The 27,521-nt window shown below is 46.6% G+C and overlaps 2 long non-coding RNA genes across 3 annotated transcripts; both read right to left on the bottom strand.

Annotated features, from left to right (window-relative positions):
* Nucleotides 1-26: 26 nt before the first annotated feature.
* On the bottom strand, nucleotides 27-18,923 carry LOC130599578 (uncharacterized). 2 transcript variants are annotated; one of them, XR_008972264.1, is made up of 4 exons: nucleotides 18,474-18,923; nucleotides 15,238-15,328; nucleotides 804-936; nucleotides 27-305 (listed from the first exon to the last, which is right to left on the bottom strand). It is a non-coding gene; the product is annotated as an uncharacterized LOC130599578 (long non-coding RNA). The 2 variants fall into 2 exon arrangements; XR_008972265.1 differs by lacking the exons at nucleotides 27-305; nucleotides 804-936 and adding an exon at nucleotides 7,150-7,398.
* A 1,962-nt stretch (nucleotides 18,924-20,885) lies between these two features.
* Nucleotides 20,886-26,423, bottom strand: LOC130599580 (uncharacterized). The gene is made up of 3 exons (XR_008972267.1): nucleotides 25,925-26,423; nucleotides 25,657-25,803; nucleotides 20,886-24,643 (listed from the first exon to the last, which is right to left on the bottom strand). It is a non-coding gene; the product is annotated as an uncharacterized LOC130599580 (long non-coding RNA).
* Nucleotides 26,424-27,521: the final 1,098 nt, after the last annotated feature.

Below are 27,521 nucleotides of genomic sequence, written 5' to 3'. Positions count from 1 at the left end.
AATTACTTTAAAAGTTCAGAGTAAGTTTTATTTCAGTTTTTGAGATGATTATTTGAAGATGTTTGTGAGTGAGATCTGTTTTGCACAGCTTTACATGCAAAGAAATAAGTCAGGCTTGCTGGCTGTACTGATGTCTCCGCTTGCTTTCTTCAAAGGCTTCTTTGGCAGCATGTGCTTGGTGAAGGCAGGTTTGTCCAGGCCAGGATGGATAAGCAACTTTTCCGTAATAGCAGCATCTTTTGTAGCTAAATGTACCCTGGTCTTGCTGTGAGGACACTGCATCTCTACAAGCACTAACAGGTTGGCTAATGGAAAAAGCATGAGGGAAATTATAACAAGGAAACTATTACAGTGTTCTTTGCAGCAACCTGAGGCTGATCATTCCCACTATTTGGTGTGTTTACTTTTCCTGTTCTGCCAGTCTTCCTCACCAAACAGGAAATAATTTTATTGTCTGTTTTATGAGGCAAAGGCTGTGGTGTCTGCCTTGCTTCCCCACATTATTCCTCCAGTGGGATTCTCAACAGGGTTTCACTTCCCCATGCTACCAAATGACTGGGTATGTGACAGATGTATAGGGCATCATTCCACTCAGCATGCAAAACCTAAGCAACTTAGATAGCTAAATTCTACTTAACAGTGTCTCAAGGACCTGAAGTTCTTCATTAAGTTAATTTGCAAGCACTGTCTCTACTGGGAGCCTCACACATAATCAGAGATGCAATGTGCAGCACCAGTCTCTCATGTGAATTCCTTTCACTGCATCGACTTCCTGTTGTAGGCAGCCTTTAGGTCTCACACACCTGTCTTGCTGTCCACTGTGGCTGCCTAAGCCACCTACACCTTTGCCTCATGATGAAGCGATGCCTGTGCAGCACCACAGATCTGGACCCAAAGCCACGTGTTTAAGCATCACCCTCCAGCACTAGGGGAATCCTGAAAGGAAAAAAACATAGTCAAAGAGCTACTGCTGAAACGATTGCTTTGCCTAAAGTGACAGGAATCCCACATGGACAGCACTGCAGTGCAGGTTAGGAACACAAGCTACACAGCACAGAAAACAGGGTTTCAACTTCCCCCTTCCTCAGGCATTCACTCCACACCAGGCTGGAGCTGTGACAGTGGTGGTCAGTCCTTAAGCTCACTGGTGGCAAAGGTTTGTCTCATGGCTTCTCCCAAATTTAAGCAAACATGAACTTTGCTGAGACAATAAAAAGGCACATCTCTGTCCCAGGAGGAGGGCAGGAGTGGGAAGTGGGCTGGGAGCTGGAAAAGCAGTGGAATGACGGGATGTAGTGAAAGGACTCAGATGGTTATTAAATCATATTTTTCAAATTTACTATCTTGCTGTCAAAACCAAACAAACAATCAAAGAAATGGCTTTTATCCTAATTTAGGGGTAGCCAGGCACTTTACTCCTTACCATATGCAACTTATATTTCAGTTTAGCTGGTTCTTCTGTGCTTTGCTGAATCCTTAAGGCAGGTTGGGATTTTCAAAGGTGCCTAAGGGAGTCAAACAGCCAGTCTCTGCTTAATTACAGTGGGATCTGTGGCTAATTCTCTTCAGGTTACTCTGAAAACCCCGTCTTTACTACCTGTGTATGCAGTGGCCTTGTGCACTGGCTGTCAGGCTACGCAAAGCTGAAGAGAGGTGACATCTTAGATTTGCATCCTTTGGTCTCAGGACCGGATGCCAGACACCCCCCATTCCCTTTTGGCATCTGGGATCACACAGTTTCCTTTCTCTGTAAACAGGAGGATTTTGCTTCCTACATGTAGCAAGCGGACATAGAAATCAGCTGTGCTGCAAGGAGGTTGTGCCAGCCAAAAGCAGACCAGGTGAAGGGGGAACAGTACCCCTCTGTGCTCTCCATAAAGGGGGAGAGCAGCTTTGTCTCCCGTTGCCTCCTGTTTTCGCAGGTGCTCTAGGAACTTGGCTGCATGACGCCCGCCCACCACATATATTACCTTTTGGATGCCTATAATTAATCATTCATCCCTTTCTGGGCAGGGAGAATGGGAGTTCTGCCCGGTGTGGCCCCAGCCCTGGCTGCCGCCCCACCAGCCCATTCGGCTGGTTTGTTCCCTTTCAGCCCTGCTCTTCCTGCCGCTTTCTGCCCCCTCAATGGGGAAGGAGCAAAACCGGATGGCTGGCTTCAGCACAGGGAAATGACTTCAGAGCCACCTTTGTTTCCCGCCTTGTTTCTTTGCCCGCACTTGGCCGTGTGTCGCTATGAAAGGGCTCGTTTGAAGCTGTCTGGGACATCCAATAAGCAGTGCGGCTTCAGCCAGAAACACTCGCATCTTTTCGGGCCCAGGGAGAGGCTGAGCCAAGCTGCCAACTTTCTGCAGCACAACTGACCATGACATTGGGCATTGTGTTTGAAATTAGCCACAGGCTTCCAAGCAAATTGTCCTTTTGGATTGTATCGGTGTAAGCCCTCCATAGTGTTTGGCTTTGGCTGCTGACTCCAGAAAGCCTCCAAGAATATTTCTTGCTCTCGTGAGGAAAGCCAAGGCTTTCAAAGGGGTTTTATACATCAGCACATGTGATTCCACTGCTTGCTGGCATGACTTTATCTTGTGAAGGACTAGATACTATTTTGCATGCACCTTCTATCATGTAACACCCTTAAACTGGGCATTCAATTGCTTATTTCAAGTTGTTTGACAAAGAAAAAAAAAAAACCGTAACTTTTTTCCTCTCATTTATTTTCAGTGAGCTAAAACTGCGGGTAACTATGCATTTTTCATTAATGCGTTTTGGGTTAACAGAGTACAGCCAACTCCTACAAAGTGATATACTTGTACTTCTATTATTCTATTATTATTATGTAGTTTTTACTGAAGCATCCCAAGAAGCTACTGATGTCTGCAGCAAAATATACATGTTCACTCAACCGAATTATTTGCTACTGAGATTTGAATTTGTTTTTTGAGTGGCCACATTTTAACAGAAACATTAAGTGTGTTTCAATTAGAAATGACTTTCAATCCTTTCAATCCATCCTTTGCATAGTTACTATACTTAACTGCCTGTGTTTTGAAAACGGATTATTAGTATGAAAACAAAAGAAAAGCCAGAATTTGCCACAGCTACCACATACATCACCCTCTTTACTAACCCCACAGAGTGTGTTAGCTCAGGTACACGCTTGTCCTGGTGACATGCTTAATTCCCACCTCTTCCCCAACACAGCATAAAAGAAAGGCTTAAACTTATGTATTACATTAGGACTGTGTGTGTGTGCAATACCCACAGAGGTGCAGGTGCCACATCCCCCATGGTGGTCCCAGCAGGACCCACTGGGGAGGGAGCAGGGCAGCCAGGCTGTATCACAGCTTTATGAGCATCCAGAGAACACCAGGCAAGAGCTGACTTATAAATAGGAGGCAGCCGGTATCGCTTCCTCCCTGGGTGTTGTTCTCCCCTCTCCACGAAACACTAATTTGCCTGTTTCTTTCCTGTTTTTTCTCCTTCTGCCTTCTGTCTAGTAGGGTGGCCAATTCAGTCACCCACCACAAACGCCTTTTTTTTGCTGTAATCAAGAAGGTGACTTGAACACAATAAGAAAGGCCAGCTCTGGCCCAGGTTTGCCAAGTCTGTGCCGACAGAAGAGGCTGTGTGCCATGCCTATAAGCGTGCCAGGAGCTAGCCTGCAAGCGTGAGAGTTTGAGAGGAGACCCCTGCTTTCTTTTGGAGGGTTTTTCTTTCTTTCATTCATTCTTTCTTTTCCTCCTGGGGATCTGGGAAATGCAAAGAAGGGGGAGGGATGGTGGCGACCAGGATTGAACTCTTGCAACAATAACACAAACCTTCTGGATTTTAATGAATTTTTCTTCCAGTGATGAAAAATACCCTTCTAGGAGAAAATAAAAACAAAACCCTGTGATGGAACAGAAGTCTAAGCAGTAATTTTTCAGCTTTGAGCCTGGTGCAGTATATTAAGCAGTATATGTGCTCCTGTAATTCTCTCAGAGGAGGAGAAGGCAAAATCATGTGTGCATGCCCAGATTTTCTATCCCACAGCAAAGGGACTCCTCTCCCTGCCTGGGACCCTCAGGGTGCTCTCACCAGAGAAATGATTGTGAGCAGGGTGTGAAACAGAGACATGGGAAAAGAAGATGAAGAAAGCCTGATGAGCTTAGTCCTCACCCCCTCTCTGGCTTCACTTGCTACAAGGAGGAAAAGTATCTCATTTCACCACAGGTCCTGACACTTCCTCTGGCCAGGGACTCCTGAAGGGACAAGTTGGTTCCCTATTAGGTCCTCACCTATCCCAAAGCCCTTCTACTTCGGTCAAAGGAAAGTTTGCACACACAATGGACAGTTTGCTCAGAAAAAGAGCATCCTTGGGAACTGCAGTCACAGCATCTTCTTGAAGAGATTCTCCTTGTATTTTCTACTGTCTGCAGGATGCTTTGGAGTTTCTTTTTCCTCTGCAGTGAATTTCTGCACAGGTTTTGGTGGTGAGCCCCAGGGGAATGTAGGGTATGCTACTGCTCTCAAAACAAGCTCTGAACACTGGAAGCACAACTCCCTCTGCCTACTCACAGTGGGAGCAAAGTTTCTGTTCATGGATCTTGCCACTGCAACCAGCAATAAAAAAAACCACTGAGCGAAAAGAAAGTGCTTCTGAGGGAAGAATCTCCAATTTACCGTTTGGCAGAGCATGAGGGAGTTTTGGAAGTAGCAAAGGGATGCTGAAGAGTGCCCTGAGAGATACAGTCTCACCCACGTGTTTTTCATTAGAAGCTCTTTTCTCAGCCCCACCAGCAACACCTTTGCTTCTCCGAAAGACTTTCTATGTTATGAGCCCAAACCACTGCTGGACATGAAATGATCCCTCATTTGCTTAAACTGTCAGAAGCATAGAGAAGAGTCCTTCAAAACCCGCCTGCGTACTGAAAAACCTTGCCTGTAGCATGTCTGGACCTCATTTCACTTAGGCACTGTGTACTAGAGCAACTACGGGCTCTCACTGCCTGTACACATCTACCGTTGACCTGCCGGTACATTCGAACCCCTGTGCTACCTTTGCACTCTCCTTCCGCCTGCTTCCTCGCAACAGTGGGTTCTGCACAGGGACAAGAAGCAAGGGGAGACCTCAATACACCCTCTGCCTGGTGAGCCGCTCTCCCAAGGGGGCTCCTACCTGCCCTCCCCACGGCTCAATGGACCGAAACACGGTGGAAAGCAGAGGCCGGAGAGTAGGACAGGGGGATGGGAAGCCTGGCCAAAGCCCCGGGGGCGCAGAACGCAAGCCACCACCACTCGGCACCCCGCCGACCGCCCCGAACGCCGCGCCCGCCGCAGGCCACAGCCAATGGGCACCCCGCTCTTCGCCGCGCCCGCCCTCCCATTGGCCAGCGCGGAGCGGCAGCGCCGGGTTTAAAGGCCTGGCAGCGCCAAGCCCCGCGCTCCCTCTGCTGCCTGGCCCTAGCGCACCGGCTGGGCTCGCCGGGAAGAGCGGCCTTGGGGTGCTGGTGGTGCTCCGGCGGGCTGCCCCGGTGCTCCGAGCGTGCTTCAGCTTCCCCGTGGGGGTGTAACTCCGCAGCGCCTCGCCAGCAACGGGAATTGTGCAGTCACAGCAGAAAAAACCACCCCACTGCTACTCACACATCCCGTCCTATGTGAGCAGCTGGCTTGCGGGTCTGAACTCTGTAACATGTAATAATTATATAATAAACATTAATAATATTTAACTGCGAAAGGTGCAGTGCCTTATTTTAGTCAGTCCCCAGGCACCCTGTATCAGCTTTGCCCTCATCAGGCAGAGCATGTAGGTAACTTGTGGCTGTGAGGTGCTAGAGGAAGGTGGCAGGGGAGCACGGTGCCCTTCCGCGCCTGAATCTGTGAGGCTAAATAAAGCTTGTACCAGAGTCCTGGAGAGAAAGGATACATCCTCCAAGAACAGCTTGGAGACCAAATAAATCAGGATGTCGGTCCCACCCCCTCCCTGCTGGCGTGGCCAGCATTTGTGAAAAAGAACCAGTGACTTTGTCTGCTGCATGAATGAAGCTTCAAGGCTAGTCCAGGTGGTTATTGTACAACTTGGGTGGCGGCAGGATCCAAGATACAGGTTGGGCAGCTTGAACAACTTCAGGGAAGGGCTTGCCAAGCATTCACCACCTGCCTGGGCATGCTTGCCGGCACCATTGGTATGGGCAGGACATCACTGGGCACTCGGAAAGCTCCATGTGCTTTCAGAATTGTGCACACATTTACAGTACTTCTAGGAATAAAAGGTCTTTGGAACTGATCTTGCTGCAGTAGGAGTAAAAGACTCCAGGAACACAGTCTCTGAATGTGAAATGCAAAGCAGCTCTTTCTCGCAGTCATGCTGCTGCTCAGGTCATCTCAGCCGTTTCTGCCTCAACAGGCTCTATTTGTTACGGTTCTCATTTCTCCACTTTCACAATGGAATTACCAATGCTTTTTATTATGAAAATGTTTCAAACGTTTGACAAGAAGAGAGCAGCAAGATGAAATTGTTGCATACTTTGTACACAGGGACTTCAAAGTCCTTTTAAAATTAGCGCATTTTTTTCTGTATTCCTACAAGTGAGGCAGTGGGTAACAAGTACTTAAAGGAGACATATGAAATGGCTTGGGCCAGGGATTGCCATCAGTCTCCTCTTTCATTCTAAGAACAAACCCAAAGCAATTGCTAGGCAGCCTGGGAGATGTTCAAAACCTAAATTAGTCTTTAAACACAGGAAGGATAAATATGATTAATTTTAAATTTATTTGGGACTCTATCGCTACCAGTTTTGCTGCTGGATACAGTCTTCATTGTAAGCTTTCTGAGTCTGGTCGACCTAAAAGCACATGGAGCAACTTTCTGTGGCTGTTTTTGAAACAAACCTCTATATTGATTTTGTATGTGTCTCTCTCAAATCACCAGCACCCACACTGCTTCTTGTTGATATTTAACCTGAATAATTTCTTATGGAAATGGAAAAACAACTTGAAACTTAAGCCAGCCTTCCCCGGCTAGCTCTGATGCTCTGTCTGATCCAAAGTAAATGTAAGTCTAATTCTGTGGCACAGTTTAGAGAAAATGCCAATAAAGTTATATAACTTCCTGGATGGATGGGTAGATGGATGGACGGATGGATGGATAACTCAATAACATGTTATTGATTTATTAAACAGCATTCTATATTTGGGGGCTGTGGGAGTTCTGAAGGCTTCATTGCAATACAAATCACTTCTTAGACAAAACTAGCAAGTTTCTTTCCTGTTCCTTTAATTAGAGCTTTAATCTCATTCCCTGGCAGTTTCCCTTAGAGTGGCCCTTTCAAACCACCAGGACAAAATCCTCTGCTCTTGCAGAGTCAAATTCCTGCTTTAAGAGCAGAGCCTCCAGTCCTCATGTAGCCATTTCCTTGCCTGTGGCAAGGTTACAATGTGCAGCAGGACACCATCATTTTATAATGTAAGTAAAGTGAGTTTTGTCAAAGGCAGTGTGAGGCAACCTAGAAATGTAAATTAATTAATTAAAATGCCTCACAGAAGTCATGTAACTACTTGCAAAAGAGGCAGCTGAAACAGGAAATAAATAAAAAGCATCTGTGCAACATTTTAGGGACACTGATTTGGAGGGACTAATGAAAATCACTGGGAAGGTTCACTCTGAATAAATCATTCAACTCCAAGAATATGTGTACTCCTAATTACGGAAATACACTCTGTAGCTGGCTCTAAACTGCAGGAATCATAGGAGATTTAGGGAGACAATGCCAGAAATACAAGACACAACTTTTGGAGCTGCATCTACATTTTAAAAAAAGACCGTCTTCTGTTTGTGCTTGATGTAGACAAAAATTTATGGCCCTCTGGGTCACAGTGGCTTTGTCCTTTCTAGAAGTCCTGGCAAAGGGAAACATAAAAGCTTTCACTTGCCACAGAGAAAGAGAAGGTCTGAGGCAAACCTAAGCCCAGAAGAGAATGAATTTCACAGTTTCAGCTGGAACTCCAAGAGAGCTCTGCTGCCTACATGGAAAATGTACCTGCAGAGAGGAACTGTCCCTAACTCGTGAAGAGCAGGGTTGTCATTTGCAGACTTCGTGCTGAAGCAGGAAACAGTCTTTCTGTCAACCTAAGCTTGGGCCATTGTGAAAATACAGGACAAGACCTTGTGCTCAGCACAGTAGCTTCAGGTAAGCCAGTTCAGAATGCAGACAACAGATTAGATGTATTTGCAGAAGATGTGCTGCAGCCTTCCGGTATCAGCCACCCCCACCTGATGGCTTCCTAGCCTGAGGTGTCACACACTCTTGTGAACCAGTTGTAAGTATTGAAGCATCTGCCAGGTCAGGAAAATATCTTGTAGCTAGCTCACAATAAAAAGCCTGCACTGAATGAAGGTTAGGAAGGGTACATACAGGAGGTCAGGGAGGCTCCCCAACTCCAGCTGTGAATGCACATAGGGATTTTTCACAGGAGCAGCAAAATTTTCTGTTTGGTCCTATCTACCCATCATTATCACCTTCATTTTGCTCACATTCAGCAATAGTGTTTTCATTTCATCCATGAAGAAGCTCACTAATGTTAGAAGATGTCTCAACTGTGGCAAGGTGACCATGTATGGTGTGCAAGAGGCAGGGCTGCATGCACCTGAATATGGCTGGTACTTGCCTCTCTTGTGACTGACAAAGCCACATTCAGTGCTTGTGGATGCTTTTATATGGCCAGAGGCTAAATGAATCCTTATGGAACAGAGATCTGGATTTGTTTAGCCTGGAGAAGCAAAGCCTGAGGAGACACTAATAAGCAGCTTCCTGCTGCCTACCTGGATGCTACAGAAAAGATAGAACCAGATTCATCTGGGAGGCATGCAGCAAAACGACAAGGGGCAGTGAACCAAAATCATCCTGATATAACTTCAAATTCATCCCTGCTTAGAGCAAGAGGTCAGACCACAGACCTCTCTAGGTTCCTTTGCACCTCGTTTTTTTATGGTTCTGTGACTACAGGTGACAGTATGCAGCCATGTTCCTTAAACCCATGTTGGTTAGCAGTTAACTTCTGTTGTGGTGCATGATGGATTTCAGCTTTTCCATACCAGTGAGCTTTAAAAAAAAAAAAAGCAATTGCTATTAAACTTCTAATTTTCTCACTGTCCGCATGGCCTGAATCAGTACTTCAGAAACTTCGAATGACAACTTGTCGTGGTTTAAACCCAGTCAGGTAACTCGTTCGCTCACTTCCCCCCCTTTTCTTGCCCTCCCCCTGCTCTCAGAGGGACGGAGAGGAGAACTGAAAAGAATGCAACTCCCACGGGTTGAGATAAGAACAGTTTAGTAACTAAGGTATAACACAGATCACTACTGCTGCCACCAATGATAATAATGATAAAGGAAATGACAAGGGAAGAGAATACAACACCTCAGCACCAGCTGACCGATAACTCGCCCCCCAAGCCCGACCAAGCTCTGACCGATACCTCCTCCAACCCTGCAGTCTCCCAGCCCTTCCGGCTAACTCCCAGTTACCTCCTGGGCATGACGTGCTGTGGTATGGAATACCTCTTTGGTCAGTTTGGGTCAGGTGTCCTGTCTCTGCTTCCTCCTGGCTTCGCCTCCTCCCTGGCAGAGCATGAGGCTCACAAAGTCCTTGGCCAAACCAAAACATCTCTATCAGTTCTGTTCCCAGGCCGAAAGTCAAAACACTGCACTACACCAGCTACCAAGAGGGAGAAAAATGACTGCTACTGCTGAACCCACGACAGATCTATTTTAATGCAGTCAACACAATGGAAACTAATCGTAGTGAAGAAATGCCGTACACCACTGCAGCACTTTAAATATGAATAACTTGTGACAGTCACGCATCTAATAACATGCAGTTGCAGTCCCTGCTCAGCAGCTATGGAAGGTATTATAACATGACTAAAGGTGGAAATAAGTAAGACCCTGTTTATGTGCGGTTTTCACTATATCAGTCTATTTCTTCCGTGATGGAAAAGCCTATGGATCTGTTTAAATACAGGCTTTTGGTAAATGAAAGGAAACCCAAACAGCTGGTACTGGGGAGTCTGAGTGTCTCTTCCAAGCAGTTTCCCTGCAGGAATCTGTGCCAAGGTGTTTTTGGTAAAATAAGGAAAAAGTCTGAGGTTCCTTGGGCTTAATTCAGTAATTATGAGTTAGGGCCATCTTGGGAAGGAGAAAAAGAAAAGAAAACAGACCACCCCTCCCCCCCCAAAACCTAGCTTTCTGAATTGAATATACTTGGAAAAAAAAAAAATCTGCGTGGGCTTCCACGTTCAAGAAAATAAAGACATCTTCCAAACACTTGGTCTTTTTTCCAAAGAAATTTCCTGACTGACATATGTAAGATCAATGAAACAATACCACTTAATAATACAATTGATCCTGCTGCAGTAATGAAATTGTAAGTAGAAAGACAGCAGGCAGAAGACCTCAGATTTTCACTTGAAACAAAATATTCAGCCTTATTTAGCCTGGGTTGGGAGTTTTTTTCCTATGTCAGGTTTTTGAGTGGAAGAGTAGCCCCACTTGTCAATCAGCTAACTTGCAGTGCTAATAGATTCTGGTGTTTAGGGGGTCAGCGCAGAATTTAATTTAACAACTTACAATACGCCCACATGCCCAGAAAATGTGGACAGCTTGATAGGGTTCACTGAGCCAAAGAAGTAAGACCAAAACAGTGCATTAATGTATAGGGGAAGAATAGTTGCAATCAGTTCCCTTGTGAATTGGACAGAGAACTTGGAGATGAAGCAATTATCAGCCATCGGGGATTAATAGTAAAGTGTGAATGCCAAGCTGTATATGTTAGGGGCAGAATATGTTGCCTATAGAAAACAACAAAGAGCGTTTCTTACTATTAAGTGAGATTAAACGTAATGGCCTGATTTAATCACAAAGGCAGAATTAAATTCAGATGGCAACTTCAAAGTGGACACATGCACAGAGCCTACTGCATACATTTACATATAGCTGGCATAGCTTGGCTTGCATCACAATGGAAGAAAGTTTCTTTGGCCACTTAAACAATTTTCTATTCTCGGCTTTTTGTTAACATTCACTGTATTTAGCACTAAATTGCTTTTAGTTAATAAGATGGAGCTAAGAGTTATATTTATTCATGGAAGCTGTATTTTTTAATTCCTTCAAGTAAAAAAAAAATCCACAAAAAACCAACAAAGCAAAACAACAATAAAAAAAAACCAACCCACAGCAAAGGGTCAGCAAGAACAGAAAGGCTGTAATCAGATTGCAACAAAAAGCTGCTGTCCCAACCTACCCATTTTTGCCAGCACAGAGAGATGTCACATGCTGCCAGGCCCAAGTGTGACACCTGACATGGCATGCGCTTCCCTTCCTCCCTCCTCCCAGGGCTCCCATGCCATGATCACACTGTTCAGGCATGTCCCCTTTCTTTTACAAAGCCATGAGAGGCACCAATGAGGACATGCGGGGCCACCTTCCCCAGCCCCAGGTTTCCTTCTTCACCCAGAAACCTACTGCTGAAAGCTGCATGACCGTGCCTGACATTGCCAGAGCTCAACCTGCTTCACTTGTTAAAAAATTTTTTGCTGAACCCAGCTCGTCATCCAAAGCTGTTTCCAGGCACTTCCACCACCGGGCTGGCCAAGAGCAGCAGGCCCTGCTGGACCTAGTGTCTCTGGGATAACAGCCCTGTTTACCCAGAGTTGGTCTCAATTTGTCTGGGCTGGAGATCAAGAGAGAGGATACACAATGTTCAATGCTTGGACAAGACTCTTCATGTTGAACCCCCACTCATTTTTGACAGTTTTTCATGGCTTGCTTTCCCTGGTGTTCACCCCATGGGCATGTTAGGCACCCTCAGCCTAAATGCAAGTCCACTCTTCCGCTGAGAAACAAGTTGCCTGAATTTACCATGCAGGGTTACTGCAGTGGAGCCAAAGGACTATAAAATCCCATTCTAGCTTATTTCACAGTCATGAGGTGAAAGCACGCTCAGCCTTTGGTCTGAACATGAAACACAGCTATAAGCCTTCCTTCCAAAACTCCCCTGTGACCGGCTGGCAGAGCAGCAGTGTTGTGGCACTACGTCAGATGTGGCAGTTGGATTGTGTTGGCATAGAGCACCAACAGCACCCTCCGTAGAAATAAGGAGAAAAAAAAAAGATTAGGACCTATTGAGTCATGCTCAATGAGACTGAGATCACTGAGGTATCTAAACCATCAGTGAGATTATAACAGGAAACCTAAAATATCAGTGCTCTATGCCGAGCCAAAGCAGCTCACAGGGAGAGAAGCAGCAGATGGCAGAAGTGCTCATTCAAGCACCAGCTAACTTCACATGGGATGAATCTTCAAGAAAACACTTTGAAGTTTCAAAGATGCCCTCAGGCAGGTTTTGCCTTCAACACACGGCATACAAGGCTATCCTCACAGCACAGAGCCTAGAGTCCAGCTCCATCCCAAAAATGCTAAGAGAGACCAGCATGCTGTGCTCACTTGCTACCTAGGCCCACAAGCTCCCTTCCCCGAGGACATCAATTGAGAAAATAAAGGAGAAGATATCTTCCGTCAGCACACAGCAATATCAGTGACATTGGTGGCCAAAGACCCAATAATCATGGCCATGATCAGCTCCCCCAGAGTGACTCCTTTGGAGTCTTGTCCTCCATGTACTTCTGTCCCCTTGAGGGGCCTGTCTGAGCCCTGCTCCATGTCTTTGGCCACATCCTCAGGCTTAGGCCACCCAGATCCCTGCTCCTCAGTGTTCCCAACCACAGATCCTGGATGAAGTCCAGGGCAGTTGCTAAGCCAGAGCTGGCAGTGCAGCTGACAAAAAAACCTTCATACTCCAAAGACTGGCTGTAAAAGGAAAAGAGACAAAACAGGCCAGGAGGGAGAAGGTATTTCAGAAACACCTTATTTTCCCCCAGACAGCTGTGAGCAGTGGTGCACTGTTGGCACAACAGCATTAAGAAATGGTAACTGCTCCTAGGAGGCAGATGGCAGAAATACAACCATTCCCCTCACCTCTTACCATCCCACTGAGTACAACCCACCCAGCTCTAACCCCAAGAAGATGGTCATGTCAAGGAAGTACCTATTGCTGGTGAGGTCCAGGCCATGGCAGGAGAAGGCAAAGCCACACAAATGGCAGCTGCCCATCTCCCACACCGAGCAAGCAGAGGAGACCCTCTTCCATGCACCACTCCAGCCATTAGGTTAACAGAGAATATAGCACCCTCTGTGGCACGGGATGGCAAAATTTACCAAGATGCCACAGTTTGTTCAGGGGCTTTTTACAGGGTCTGTTTTGATATTCCTTCTGGGAATAGGAGGAAAGGCCACAGTGCCTTTAAAACATGTTATCTAGCAGGGAAGATCTAAAATCCCTGGCCCTTCTTCCATCGGCCTTCCACATAAAATCTGCCAAGGGCACATCTAAATAAGGGAGGCACAAAGTGAAGCAGTTAATTTTCTGCCCAGTCACCCACCACCCAGGGTGAGCAGCAGCCCTCCGCCTTCTGTCCTGGGGCCACTTTAATGCCACTGGGATGGGAACCTCTGCTTCAAAGGAGGTAAGACATTTCAGACCCTCCACTGCTTATGGAGAAACAGCTTTCACTCCTTGCTCCCTTAACGTTGGCAGGCTGATGGCTCTAATGACACAGCCCAAATCCTCTCACTTTGAAAAGAGGAAGACCAATTTCCCAGAACAAAAGCCTGAAGTACTAGTGTGACAGGTCACTAAACATGATCATCTCCTGCTCTGGGTAAGAGCTTTGAAGAGGGATCCTGCTAAGTAGGGACAGAATACACGACAAGGTCTTAACCTCCGCCTTCGCCTTCGGACACTGGGATCGGCACATAAAGCATCTCGAGTGCCAGAGGGGGGGATGCTGAGAGCGGGAGGTGTCAGCCAGGGGCTTCAGCATGTTTCTCAGGCAACTGCAGGGGGAATGTCACAGCTATAGCAACTGGCTCTCCAGTGGCCTGGAGGGGAAAGGGGCCAGCAGCAGCACAGCCATTGTAGCCTTAAGCGAAAGGTCAGGCCATTTCTTTTTTCACTGGTCAGCTGTAAATTTCCCATCAGCTATGATTTACGTGACTGTGCCTCTACCTGCCCTCTGGCTGGTGCCTTGGCAATGCACAGCTACACGCATTTGTGCTGTGCCCTCCCCTATGTCCTGTCTCAGCATCTCCAGCCCTTCACTTTTGCCTCAGGCCTTGGCTGAGTAGCTACAAGGTCTCCTTCCCACACAGCCTCTTCCCCTAGACAACCATGAAGGTTGGGTAGCCATCACACCTGCTTTTAACCATGCAAAAATTAAGTGCCTCGCCTGAACTAGGTGTCCTGTCTCTTTTTTGCACTTATGGGAGGTGCAGAAACACCCACCCTTGCTCAGGATGGATGAGGGGACACAGGAGCTCTGAAGAAGATGAGATAAAACCTGCCCTGTGTTTCCTTCCTGTCTCAGCTAATGGCGTTGCTTCACTCCACTTCCTGCCCCGAGAAGCATTCTCTTCTCTTTCATCCACCAAGACTGGGATGTGAGGATGGGTGGGATCTGAGAAAAAAGCATCCCAGCATCCCACCATCAAGTCACCAACATGATTTTGAGGCCTCCTTCTTCTGCTCATGCAGTTAGTTGCTGGGGTAATTTCAGTGGCTGGGAAAACAGGTCCATAAAACCTTACCCATCCCAAACTGGTACCTCACTCCTCCCCAGATAAACTGTGACTGCAAACAACCAGCTGGGTTTTGGGCTGAGCAGCCAAGCAGTGCTCAGTGCTTCACCACACAGCTGGCCTGTGCCAAGGCTGGCTTGGGAATCCCTCCTACACCCTCCCAGATTTCACATGGACCAGCCTGCAAGGGAGAACCAAAACTGAAGTGAGCCTGCATCCCCATCCCAGTTAACCTGATGTGCTCATTTAGGCCTGGTGCAGGTTTCTTTCTCCTTTGCTTCTCTCTCTAATACAGAGCAAATGCTGCTTTGCCACATCAGAAAGCTCCTCAGAGGACTGGTATCAGCATTGCTTCTGGGGAATGGAGGGCAGGTGGTAAATAGTCTGATATTTGTATTTTTCAGGAGCAGCAGCATCTCTAGGGCAAGCACATGGGTCTCCTAGAGGAGGAACACCACCTTCTCACCACAGTTTTACGAGGTGGAGCGAGCTGCTGTCATGGTTTCACGTGCTCAAAAAACATGCAAAAGCATAATGTTTATATCCCACAAGTAAATAAACTTCACACCTTTCACGGTAATAATGTGGGCTGTGTGCTGAGCCAGAGCACAGACCTGATCCTCCATCCATCCTCTTCTGTAGATGTACTGAGATTGCACCTGGAAGAAATCACAATCTTTGGTTAGTAAGACAGGCAGTCAGCAGCAAGGTTTTGCAGCATCCCGCTGTCTGTAACTGCCAAAAATAAGTTGTATGGGTTTCCTTTCTCTGTACCAAGAATAAATATTCTGCCAGCTCATTAACTATTGCCACTGGTTCAACGAGCTTTGGATTGGGTTCATAATCATGCAGACAGTAACAGCACTGAAACTCAGGATATTTAATTCTCCCCAGAGGTTCTGCTATATGATGGATGAGTTTTATTTATCACTGTCAAGCATGCAAGTATGCCTTTAAATTATACTGAGGACATGAATATGCAGCAGAGAGAAGGGTACTGGAATATGGAATGTATAGAGGTGATCAAAGAAAAACAACATCACTTAGAAGTTTAAAAGGGATATTCTAGCCTTCATTAAGAAATGGCTTTCAAATTATTTGAAAAACACTATGAATACTCATGAGACTAAAAAGATTTAGAGCACAATGTTCAAAGGACACTGTACAAGCTATTTGTGTAAATGATTTCTTCTAGTTCTTTGGCCGAGCATCTCTCATCTTGTATGTTTGGAAACTTGGGATTATGAATTCAATTGTTTTGAGAGGAGGAATTATTTAGAAAATACCAAATCCCTCTTACATGTTTCACTTCACCGTGAAGGACAGTCATAGCCAGCACAGGCTACGCACAGGTCTCAGCTTTACTGCTAATATCCAGAGCCTGAAATTTCAAGCAACAAGGGAGCAGGGGGGGGAAGAAAGCGGTGCCCTTTGGGAGGGGGCAGGTGAATGAAAGAGGCGGAGCAGGGCGTCTTCAGGCTGGTGACTTCTCAGCAGTGCTTCCTCTCCTCCTTTTTCATAAGCACTCCGGAACAAGCACCGTTTAAGCTAAAACTTACCCATTCCTTTGAGCCACTTAGTTTATTAAACCCCAGTCCTCCTGCTCCAAGGTCTAGATGTCTTTCTGAAACCAGCTGATCAGAAGGTTCCTCTGTCCCCCCACCACAGAGTCTCCTACCTGCTGGCAGCAAACCAAATCCTGCCCACAGGCTCCTGTGGAGGCACTCATAAACCTTGGCCTACCCAGCACTGTGCCTGCTCTTCCCATTCTGAGTACCCAGCACCTCCCCAGAACCAGTGCAGTCAGGACTTAATTTTTACTAAGGTGTCATTTGGGCTCTTCCAGCTGCTGCTTACTGTAATTATCTCATTTACCCAGAGAAATCCAGGCTATGTTAAAGGGAAGTAGTCAACTCAAGTGGAGATTTTCCCCCACAAGCAGCAGAAACAGCAGCAGTGAGGCTTCAGGCTCTGGCTCTCTGTACTGCTCTCAAATGCTTTACCTCTGCTTGCACTGGAGGACTAATGCTCAAAACCTCCTGCCACCAGCAGCCCAGCCTTGCCCTCCCATCTGCTCCCCTTTTTCTTTATGAAGGCAAATATAGTGTCAGATAAAAAGAAAAAACCCACAATAAAAAAAAAAATTAAAAAGAGAAAAGTGCATGCAGACACTAGTTTTAATGACTGCATCGTTAAGTGGCAGCCGATCTCCATTTCATGCATGTTCATTAATCCGCAGCCGCGCTCCCTTTCCCATATGGCTTTGTTTCTGTACATACAGTTGGAGGGAGGCGGGAGAGAGGGTGAGCAGGGGAAAAAGAGGGGGGAGTTGTCGAGATCTTGATGATTTCATATCGTCATAGGTTATTGCTGGTGCCTTGCCAAAGCCGTCAAGCCGAACCATCTGGGTTTGGGAAGGTTCTGCACTTCCCAGGGCTGGGCTCCATATGGGCGGCGCGGCGGGCGTCCCTGCTCTCTCCTGGCCCGCTGTGAATCACACTGATTGTTATTCAGGTGGGATGGCCCGGTCATGAACTGCACTAATCAAAAAACAAACTGCACCAAAACACTGAGGCTCACACACTGGCTCGGGCCTCCCCCTGACCTCTGTTAACCAGCCGCTTCCAATGGATGTAATGCAGGTTGTTCTTCTGGATTTTTGCACCTTCCACAGTTACCAGACATCTGTGTAAATCCCCACCCCCTCGTGTTGGGCATCAGGGTCAGTAATGTTCCACAATTCAACGTGGGAAGTCTCACTGAGGAAGTACCAGGCCATAAATTTCCTTCAACAAGAGCCACCTATCAAGCTAAGCCTTGTTAAGAAGCTTCCCAGATATTAATCACAATAAAGGCCGCCGCTCCTGTACCGTTGTGTCAAGAGAATGAAACAGTCGGAGCCTGCAGATAAAGGTTTCTCACTTCTTTACCCTTTAATATTGGAGCAGTTGTCATTTCACAGGCAATGCCTGCATGCTGGTGAGCAATCACCCCTTTGCTTTAAGCTTGTCACGCCATGAAAAGCTGCTCAACTCACGCTGGCAGACTCCACTGCTTTCCACAGGACAACAGCCTTATCTGCACCAGTGCACACTGTATAAAGTTCCCGCTGCACCTCGTGGCTGTGTAATCAGGTAAACCCAGCATGCAACTGCACCTCAAAGTCACTTTTATTTGCCAGGGTTGCAGTGCCCCCAGCACTGCAGTTGCAATGCCATCAGTTACTCCACACTTGTGTTTGCATGCGTGTGTGTTTGCATGCATGAATGTTTGTGTGTGTGTGCATCTGCCAATGTGAGGGAGTTCTGCAGGTCTTAGGATGCCACAGCTGAGGACAGCATTTGAGGTTTGTGCTGGTGCTGGTTCATATCCGGAGCAGGGCTTTGCCCCCATGTTTGCAGTCTCCCCCAGCAAAGCATGCCCCAGCATTTGCTATATTTGTTCCCATCTCAGAATTCAAAAGAGGATAAAACACCTTGTTTACAAGAGATCATACTGCTGTGGGAATGTAACTTCTGATGGCTGGTTTCCTTTATTCCTAAATGAGAGGGTATATCAGGACTGCTAGAGGCCAAAGAAAATACAGCAGAGCATTTAAGGGCTTGGGGATCCATTTTCCTTGGATAATTTTTATTATTTTAAAAATTATTGGTCTGGTTTGAGGACTAAAGGACTGCTCAGAAGTACACAGACTCCTGCCTGCCAGGTACAACTAAAGAAAAGAGGTGGCTGGGGTGGAAAAGAATAGGGCAATGCACAAGCAAAACAAGGTGTTTGTCTGAAAAGAAACAACCCAAGCCTTACTCTTTTCCAGACAAAGCCGTGGTCCTTCAAAGACCTACATGTGCACTGTACTTGTGCGGGTGAACAGCCAGCCCATTGATTTCAGAGGTGGTAGGTGCACTGTGCAAAGTCAGAGCAGCCCCCGACCTTCGCAGAATTGTAGCCTAAAATGAATTTATGCTCTTTTAATGGAGATAAAGGCAGAAGGGGAGAACATAAGTCAGGGAGACAGTTCTGCTCCATCATTCCCTCCTCAGTTAAGAGCAACTTTTTTCCCTCAGAAAAAAGCAGTGAAAGCTTAAGCCCTTGAAGCACTTGTAAGTAAGAGCTTCATCCCTTTCCTTAGACAGAGAGCAGCTGGCTGGAGTAAGGTGCAGCCTTGCCAGCCTATGAAGAGGATGCTACAGTGCTCACAGAGCAGACCTGGTTTCTGAAGGAAAAGAAAGAAATCATAGAATCAACTAGGTTGGAAAAGCCCTTTAAGATCATCGAGCCGAACCGAATGTTAGGTTGTCAGGACTGTCAAGCCCACCACTAAACCATTTCACTAAGGGCAAAGCAGTCTCCCCTCATGGCTGCCCTTCATGACTGCCCCTCACGATCTCCAGTCACAGCCACCCCTCATCTGCCCCCTCATAGTGGCCCCACACGATATAGCTGCTGCCCCTACCCCTCATGGACACGCCTCATCTCCCCTCAAGCTCTCTCCTCATGGCCAACCCTCACAGTCCATGGCTGCCCCTGCTCTCACCTCATGATCTACCCTCACAGCCACCCCACCTCTCCCCTCATGATTTTCCCCCATGGCTGCCCCTGCTCTTCCCTCGTGTCCTCCCCTCAACCCTCATGGCCGCCTCTCCTATCCCCTCACAATCTCCTTTCTCAACTGCCCCATACCTCCCCTCATGATCTTCCCTTTCTGGCATTTTTGCTTGGGAATGGGAGGTTTTTCAGATCCATGCATGCAACATGCACCCATTGGGTTCGTGATGCAGGTGCAGGGAAATTCAGGAGCCTCCAGAGCTCCAGAATTTCAGAGCTACCCTCTGTCTGTGGTGGGAACATGAGTGATTTGCTCTGCTAAATCCACACCTGTCCCTGACAATAAAAAGGGGCTCCCCTTTTCATGCAGCTTGGAAAACTGCTTGATCCCCTGGGCTGACTCTAATGGGAAGAGGCACACACGTGCCCCTCTGCCAAGCCAGAGGTGCTTCCCAGGGCACCTCTGTGTCTACGGGACACGGGTCACACCGGCTCCCATCGTGTCTGGGGTGGTGGGTGAAGCAGTATGTCACGATAGCCCTGGCTATGCCTGACAGCGCTGCAAAGCGAGGGTCTCCCTTCATTAGCCCGTTGAGGAATGCAGGCTGATGCCACATCCCCTTTTTACCCCCACAGCTCTGTTTTTGTGGGGTTGGCAGAAACTGACACTTTTTCTTTTGCTTAATTAAGTTGTTCAGAAGAAGGCTGGTCAAACAGTTGCGTCTACGTGGGGAGTCTTGAAGAGAAGAGAAAGCGGTGGGCGTTGCCAACATAAAAAGGGGGATTCTGTTATTGTTTGGGTGTAGACGGGTCATTTTTTCAAAGTTACTGCTGCCTGAGTGACCACAACCCTGCAAGCAGCAGCAATGAAAGGACATTAAAGCTGCTAAATGCAGCTACCTTAGGCTCCAAAGTGTAAGGGGAAAAAAGAAAGAAAAAAAAAAGGCCAAAAAAAAAAAAAAGGAACCAGAAAGCAGAAGCAGTTATTTTCTTTCTCCAGAGAAAACGTGAACTGATTTCCATACGGTGCAGTGAGAATTGCAGCGGGTCCCTCTGAGCGTCCTGTTGCAGGGGAAAAGATGAAAAAGCTGGTGCCAGGAAAGCTCTGATAGGCACCCTACTAACTGTCCATCCACATCCCCGCGTTAACAGCTCATTTGGTATTCATCCCCAGCAGAGGAAAAAGCCCTAGCAACAATTACCAACCTCTTTAAGTCCACCTGGCTTTCAGCAGAAGCCCGCCTGTGTTTCCAAGAACCATTAGTATCCCAAATCTGAGGGGTGGTTCTTGTATTTTGGCAGTCCAAAGGCAGGCCTTTGACCCTCAAAGCTCAGCATTACACATGGCTGTGGTGTCTAAACGCTGCCTCATGCTCTGAAATATTTACTGACATTTTACCACACGGTTTCAAATCCAGCAGGACCTCGCTTCTCCTAATGCAAGCGACTGAGCAAAGTGCAGATCTTACCTCCACTGGCACAGCTCTCTTCAGGCAGCCTCAAAAACCCTGACTTAGCCATCACTGTGGTGTGAAGTTAGCCTTATGGTGCACAACATGTTGTTTAGCCACAGTTTGCCACTTGGCCAGTACCCATGGGTTATGACTTTATAGCCATGCGATTGCACCTGATAGAGTCAGATACACATGGTAGGCCCAGCACTGGCATCAGGCTAGGGATTTTTAATTGAGACCATGGATCAGAGGAGGATGCCTGCTGCCCCAGTAGCAGTCAGAGCTGTTTCGGGTTGTGGTGCAGTCTCAGCAGTGAGCTCTCTGGGAGCTGGAGGGCCATATCTCTATGCAGTCCACAGACCCACCACTCAGACACCACAGCCTCGAGTGTTTAGCTGTATAAAACTGAGGCTGTTACGCAGGACTTGTAAGGGTCCACACCTTCCTTTGACTAAAAGTTAGTGAGGAATATATGTCTTTGATCCACAAGCCTGTTTGCAAAACCCAGTGATTTTCCCTTCCAGGGTCTGGATTCAGGCTGAAGGTCCCAAATTTCCCTGAATTTGCAGGCCTTCTCTAAAGAGCACTCCAAAATGCCTCTCTCCATCTCCTTCCCACTGCAGACTTAAGCAACCAAAACACCCAGTGTCCTCCATCCCCACCCCACCAGACCTCCAGATCCCACTCTAGGATCTGCTCCATGGGGGGCACGCAGGAGACCCACAGCTGCTCCTGATGACTGCAGCAACCAGCATTTCTCTTTGACAACCAGTACACAGCTGGCAACTTTGCTTTATTCTAGGTGTCTCTCCTTCCTTCCTTTCTTCCTTCCTTCCTTCCTCCCTCCCTCCCTCCCTCCCTCACCGGCTGGAGTCGGTCACAGGTTTTCATGCGGTGCATGCACAGCCCCTCGCAGCCGTGCACTCCAGCTGCTGGCAAGAAAGCCTTTTTGTTCGGCTGAGACTCCACCGACATGATGTCTTTACTCCCAGGAAAACAGAAGGCCTTCCTTGACATGGGCAACCCCAAAAGGGTTGGGATGCTGAAGGGAAGGTCCTAAAAGACAGAAAGGAGGATTCACAAGGGCTGGATGGAAGCCATCGCACCATTCCTGGCACTGGCCCTTCCACATGGGGCTCTGCCGCCTGGCAGGACAAAGAGCGCGGTTTTCACCAGCCCCACGTTCTGCTGACGAACGCATAATAAACTGACAGAGGGAGACGAAGCAGCATTTCAAAGCCCCACGTGCGGAGGAGGTAGAGCATAGAAGGAGTGGGGATGGACACTTTCTGCAGGTGTTCGGCCAGTGTCCCCCCATTTGCATACATTTGCATACTGTCAAATAGTTGCCTGACAGAGTCTCTGAGAAGGTCTGGACTGAACCCAAACCTGTCAGGGACTTTCTCCTTGCCAGTCAAGGTTGGCTTTGGTTGCAATTAGAGAGAGGAAAGAAATACTTCTGACATTGCCATACAGGAAACTATGGATGGGGTGAGTTTAAACAGAAAATGTATGTTTTCTTCAGGAAAAAAACCCTCTGAATTACTCTGCCAGGCCTGGGGGAGAAAAATGGGGAGAAAAATGAATTTTACCTCTTTGGTCTGGAGGAAAACACCTTTTTCCCTCTTCACTTGCTGGCCAGTGCTCTGTGTGTTACCAGCTCGTGGGAGAGCCACAGCCAAGGGAGAGCTTTCAGGGGTACAAAACAATAAATTACCAGTGATGGACTTGGCAATGATCTACCTGCCCAGGCACCACACCTGTACAGGGACCTACAAGCAAGAAACCAAGGCATGATGCTCCTGAACCCCACAGCCATGGGTGCAGTCGTGGTGGAAGATGTTTGCCAGTGAGGGGGCAGAGGATGGAGGGGACACGAGTGCCTAGCAACATTAGACAATGGCAAGGCATGAAAATACCTCACGGATATTTACTAGGAGAAAAAAAACAGAAGAGACAATGAGGATATGTTTTGGAAGCCCACACCCCTTTTACTTGTTGTTTTACATATTCTTCCCTCAGCCGTGAAAATTTCATACTTCATCTTTACCCGGCAGTGGACACTAGAGTTTCACGAGCAGGGGACAATAGGTTCTGTTTATTCACCCACAATAAAGAGCCTGTTTAACTCTGGACTGCAAGTGGCTGAGCCATCTGGCCCATATCTTCACAGTAAAACATTGTCCATGACACAAAAAATGATTACATCCACAGGACAAACTAATGTGACCTCTAAATAAAGCCTTCCTCTGAAGCTATGATATCATACTGCAGAGGGGACACCGGCACAATTGAATCTGGTCACCCAGAGCACAAGTGAGATAGGACTATTTAAATCCAATTTTACAGGAGACTTTTTGTCCTCTGTGGCAAACCACCCAGATCCGACGACAGCATTGAAACATCTTTTTTTATGCACTCTTAAGGCAACAGAGCGGTTCTGTCTGGCCTTGGCAGTCCTCTTCAGCTTGCCCCGGGCCCAGGAAGCACCCGTCCATTTTCAGAGCCAGCACCTGCAAGCTTTTCTTCCAACAGCATTTTACTGATGGAGCACCACCTGCACTGGCCCCCTTCTCCTTTTCCCCCCCTCCGATAGTGGGGAAACAAGCATCTCTTTCTGCTCAGTGCCAGTTGGAAAAGTCCAAGTCTGCCACAGCCTCACAAACAGTTTCTGAGCTTGAACAAGGCGCCCTCAGCCCTGCTGTACCTGAATAGCAGCTTCATGGGGCAAAACAAGGACCCGGGCAAAGGGCCCATCTCAATAGCAGGAATGTTGCTCTCTCAAAGAAGGCAGTTTATCTTTGCCGGTATGGTGCTCTTACCACTGTATCTCTTAGAGAAATGTTTGTAAAAGGGGATGATAGATCTAATTAAAGAAGTAATCCTTTTAAAGGGACAACGCTACTGATGTGTGGATATTTACAGACTGTGGGAATGCTTCGCAGTAACCCCAATGATTAATACGAGCAGAACACCTGTTTTGTGAAGCTGTATGTCTGTTTGGCTGGAAGGCACTCTGACAGGCAGGCAGCCTGAAGGGTATCGCTGCAGTGCTGCGTGATCGCAGGCATGCACGTCCCTTCCACTTACACAAGTGCTGGCTGCTGTTCCTTTTGCTGGGGCACTGCTGGCACTGGGGCAGGATCAGATCCATGGGCTTACAGGCACCAAAAGCAAAAGGTGGTCGGAGAGGATAGAAATGGAGAGGAGGCCTTTGCCAGTAAATTATTTCCCTGTGATAATTTTGATAAATTTGGGGTTTCCAGAAAGGAAAGCAAACCTTGTGCTAGACACATTAACAGAGATAACACCTGCCTGGGAAAGCACACTCTCCTCGCACAGGTCAAGCAGGCTTTGCAGCTAATTCATAGCATCAGAACGGCAACTATAATGAACTGAAAATAAAATCATGAGTAGGCTATCTTGCCCAGTTTTATCTTGGCTCTTTGGGACTGAAATCAGGACAGATTCAAACCTCTCTTTTCAAATTAGCAGAAATTCTTTTACCGTCCCCTCCAGCATAAAGTGCCTTTTTTATTAGCATGCTTAGCTTGAACACCTGAATACCCAAACTCTATCTTTTCATATGAAAATACAGTTTGCAGGCCCAATAGATAAAAAATAAAAAAATAAAAAAAAAATTGGTCACCAACATAGAGTCTTAAATAGCAAAGGCTCTTAATCCGCTGTGGAATTATAAACCTCGCACCCAAAGGATTAAACTTCTCCAACACAGATCATTAAATGGTGCCGCATTTTTGGCATGGCACTTCTGTTACCCACATAGGTTTCCAGACCCAGGCCTCTTAGCCACACAACACCTGGCATTAAAAATCCTGCAAGTTTCCTTGAAGCCCTGAAAAGTACCCTGAAAAATGCTGCAGAAGCTTTGGTCCTGGGGCTCAGTGCCAGTGCCACTGATCTGGGACCAGCAGGGAGCTTTCACTGATGCTTTCTTGTGTTGGGTCCATTGACCTACACAGGCAAGAACACAGTTCCCACTAAAAAGCAAATGTTCAAATTCATCCCAAACACAGCAATTATATACATATATATATGTACAGACACATGCATTCACAAAACTCCAACATTATCAGGTTGAAAGAAGATTATTCAAGTCCAAATGTTGGCTTCTCAGCAGAAAAATGCATTTGAATTTAAAAGACCATTTGCTGAAGGTATAATTATCAGTAGGATATAGCAAGCTTTTTTTTTTTAAAGCAAGAGGTATATTGTTTTGCCAGAAAAAAGGCACGCTTTTGTTTTGCTGGCTCTTTACTTTCTTCTTCTTTTTCCTGTATTGAAGCAGAGATTTAAATACCTTGTTCCACCATCTCAAAGATTTATCTAGTAGGAAAACTCCCTGGAGAAAGTACATAGCTCCCCAAAGACAGTGATTTTTTTGTTTCTTTCAAACTTCTTTCATTTTAGCTCTTCCCTTTCTCTCTTTCTCTCATTTTAATCCCTTTGAACTGTAACACTGGATTTATTCGAGCCCTGCTTCTCCTCCCCTGTATGTTAGCAGTTATCTGCAGTAACTCCCACTACCTTGATAGAGTAATAGTGAGATAACTGGAAGGGGAAATCAGCCATGACTTTGCACTGACGTTCAATTACATTTTTACACAGTGAAGTAGAATAAGAAACAAAATAAATAAAAAAGGGAGAAATGCCTTCTCCTTCACAGTCCTTCCTGCCACAAGCTTGCAGATACGGAGTGGGGGCAAAGCAGGCAGCAGTTCTCCTGCGCAGGGCAGGGAAAGATGTGCACTGGGGTTTAGCTAGCTATTAGCACACTAACTGTGTACAAACAAATAAAGCAGAGAAAGGGGAAGGGTAAATTTTGCTTTTCCTGTAAAATAATGAGCAGTTGGGATGGAGCTACCTCTCTTGCAAATTGAACTCCACCCATACTGTATTACAAATGAAATCACTGGGATTCATCACACCGGGCTTCAGGTGTACAATGGTTAGGTGCCCCAACCCACTGCAGCTCCCTTGACCACCAAAGAGAGAAGATGCTTCTCACTTCACAACAGGTTTCCCAGGGAGGTGGTGGGAGGAAACTGGGGAAGAGGACTCCCTTGTGAAGATGCCTAATGCTCTCCCATGGTGTCACTGCTCCCCATACCTGTCTGTAAAGCAACCAAACAGGAGGCTGGTGGACCCACTGCATGGCTCCAGGCACTGGCCCCAGCCCACAGTGGAACTGGAGATTCATCTACTAGGAGACATATTAGGTCACCCCTGACTTACTTCCTTCCAGGAAGTTGCTTTTGTTGCCTTCGACTCTAACAAAGTGCTCCTTGTCAGCACAGCAGAAACTTAAGCAAAATCATTAGAGAGCTGTGTAGGCAGTTCTCCAATGGAAAGGGGCTGGACCTGCCCATGCAGGTTGCTGGAGGAGTGGGCAGGGCTAATGTAAAGGCTCTCTAGCAGGGTTCCAGAAAACTCAACCTATGAAGACAATGCAGGAAACAGAAAAATACTGCATGCTGTAGGTATTCTAGGGTCACTACTTAAATATTTCTTGTATCTTGTACATAAACTACTGTTTGTTTTTTTTTCCCACAGGGCAAGGAAATGGACAGTTTGACCCTCCAGTCTCCCATGTTTCCTGCTGGTAAGGGATGGGGGTGAAAACAAAGATAATATTGAGAACTACAGCATTTTAGTCTGCTCATTTGCAAGGTTTCTTTGCTAAATATAACAACATCACAACACTGAAAGAGGGTGACTGAACCCGGCCAAAAACTTCCTATTGGAAAACTGCATCTGCAGCAGCAAGAACCCAGTCCCCATCATTGGTCTTTCCTGGCTTTTGGAGGAGCTGAAATCTGGACCACATCTTTTTGCTTGGGCACATATGTAAATGGCCCAGATGTTGCAAAAATGTCCTTTCAACCATGTTTTTTTTTTTTGAAGGGGATAAACTGGTCAGGATTAGATTACATTGAACGTAGGCACAGACTTTCAATTTGGTCTTGTTCAACAATTTAGGAAATTCAGGTGAATTTAAAAAGGCTAAAGGAAACTTTTTAATGAGATCTAGTTATGTGACTTATGGTCAAGCCTTGCAAAAACCACTGCTACTTTGAAAACTTCTGTTAGATTTTCCATTAGGCGGTCTGGATCATCTAGATCTTGACTGGTTCTCATCTCTTAGGCACCGTGACCTGACCTAATGGGACGGTTTGTGACAGGAGGGATTTTAAAGTATCTGGTAGACAACAGGAGTCATTGTGCTTATGATAAAGCACCTGCACTTGGCGTGGGCTTCCAGGTGTGCTGATTTTGTAATTGTTTTTTTAAGAGGCAAAAGCTGAAAACTAGATTGCTGTAAGAAGGTAGAAAAGGAGAGGGAGACAAGGATTGTGCAGCTTATGTTAGAGAGCAAAACTAAGTGCTGTCAATTACAATGTGCCAGAACCGGCAATTGCTCTAAGGCTGCAGGACACAGATAAAATCTTTCTGTGCCACACAAGAGAAAGAATGACTGGAGTAGATTAAGTACTACAGAAGCACAGGTAAGGTAATGCTGCTTTAGGGTTTTCTGTCACTTACATACAACCTAGCATGGACCGGCAGTTAGGAAATGCACAAGGTAGACAGCCTAATGAAAAAGGAGAGAGGAAAAAAACCCAAACAAACAAACTTGAAAGAAATAAACTTGAAAGATCTTGGCTGCAGCTTCCCACCTGCATGTATTCACCTTGGGTACCTCTTTCTGCATCTTTTATTTGCTCCAAGTCTTCTTTACTTATGGCAGTTGGACTGTGCAAACGTGGATCAATGTGGCTGAATCACAGAACTTGCAGGGATGGCCTCTGATTCATCAGCCTGCACCACTGCA

Source organism: Pezoporus wallicus, unplaced genomic scaffold (genome assembly GCF_028554395.1).
Source record: "Pezoporus wallicus isolate ANWC-B61680 ecotype Strahan unplaced genomic scaffold, APGP_CSIRO_Pwel_v1 contig_7011, whole genome shotgun sequence".
NCBI classification, from domain to species: Eukaryota; Metazoa; Chordata; class Aves; order Psittaciformes; family Psittacidae; genus Pezoporus; species Pezoporus wallicus.
This window is presented reverse-complemented; position numbering and strand designations above follow the sequence as displayed.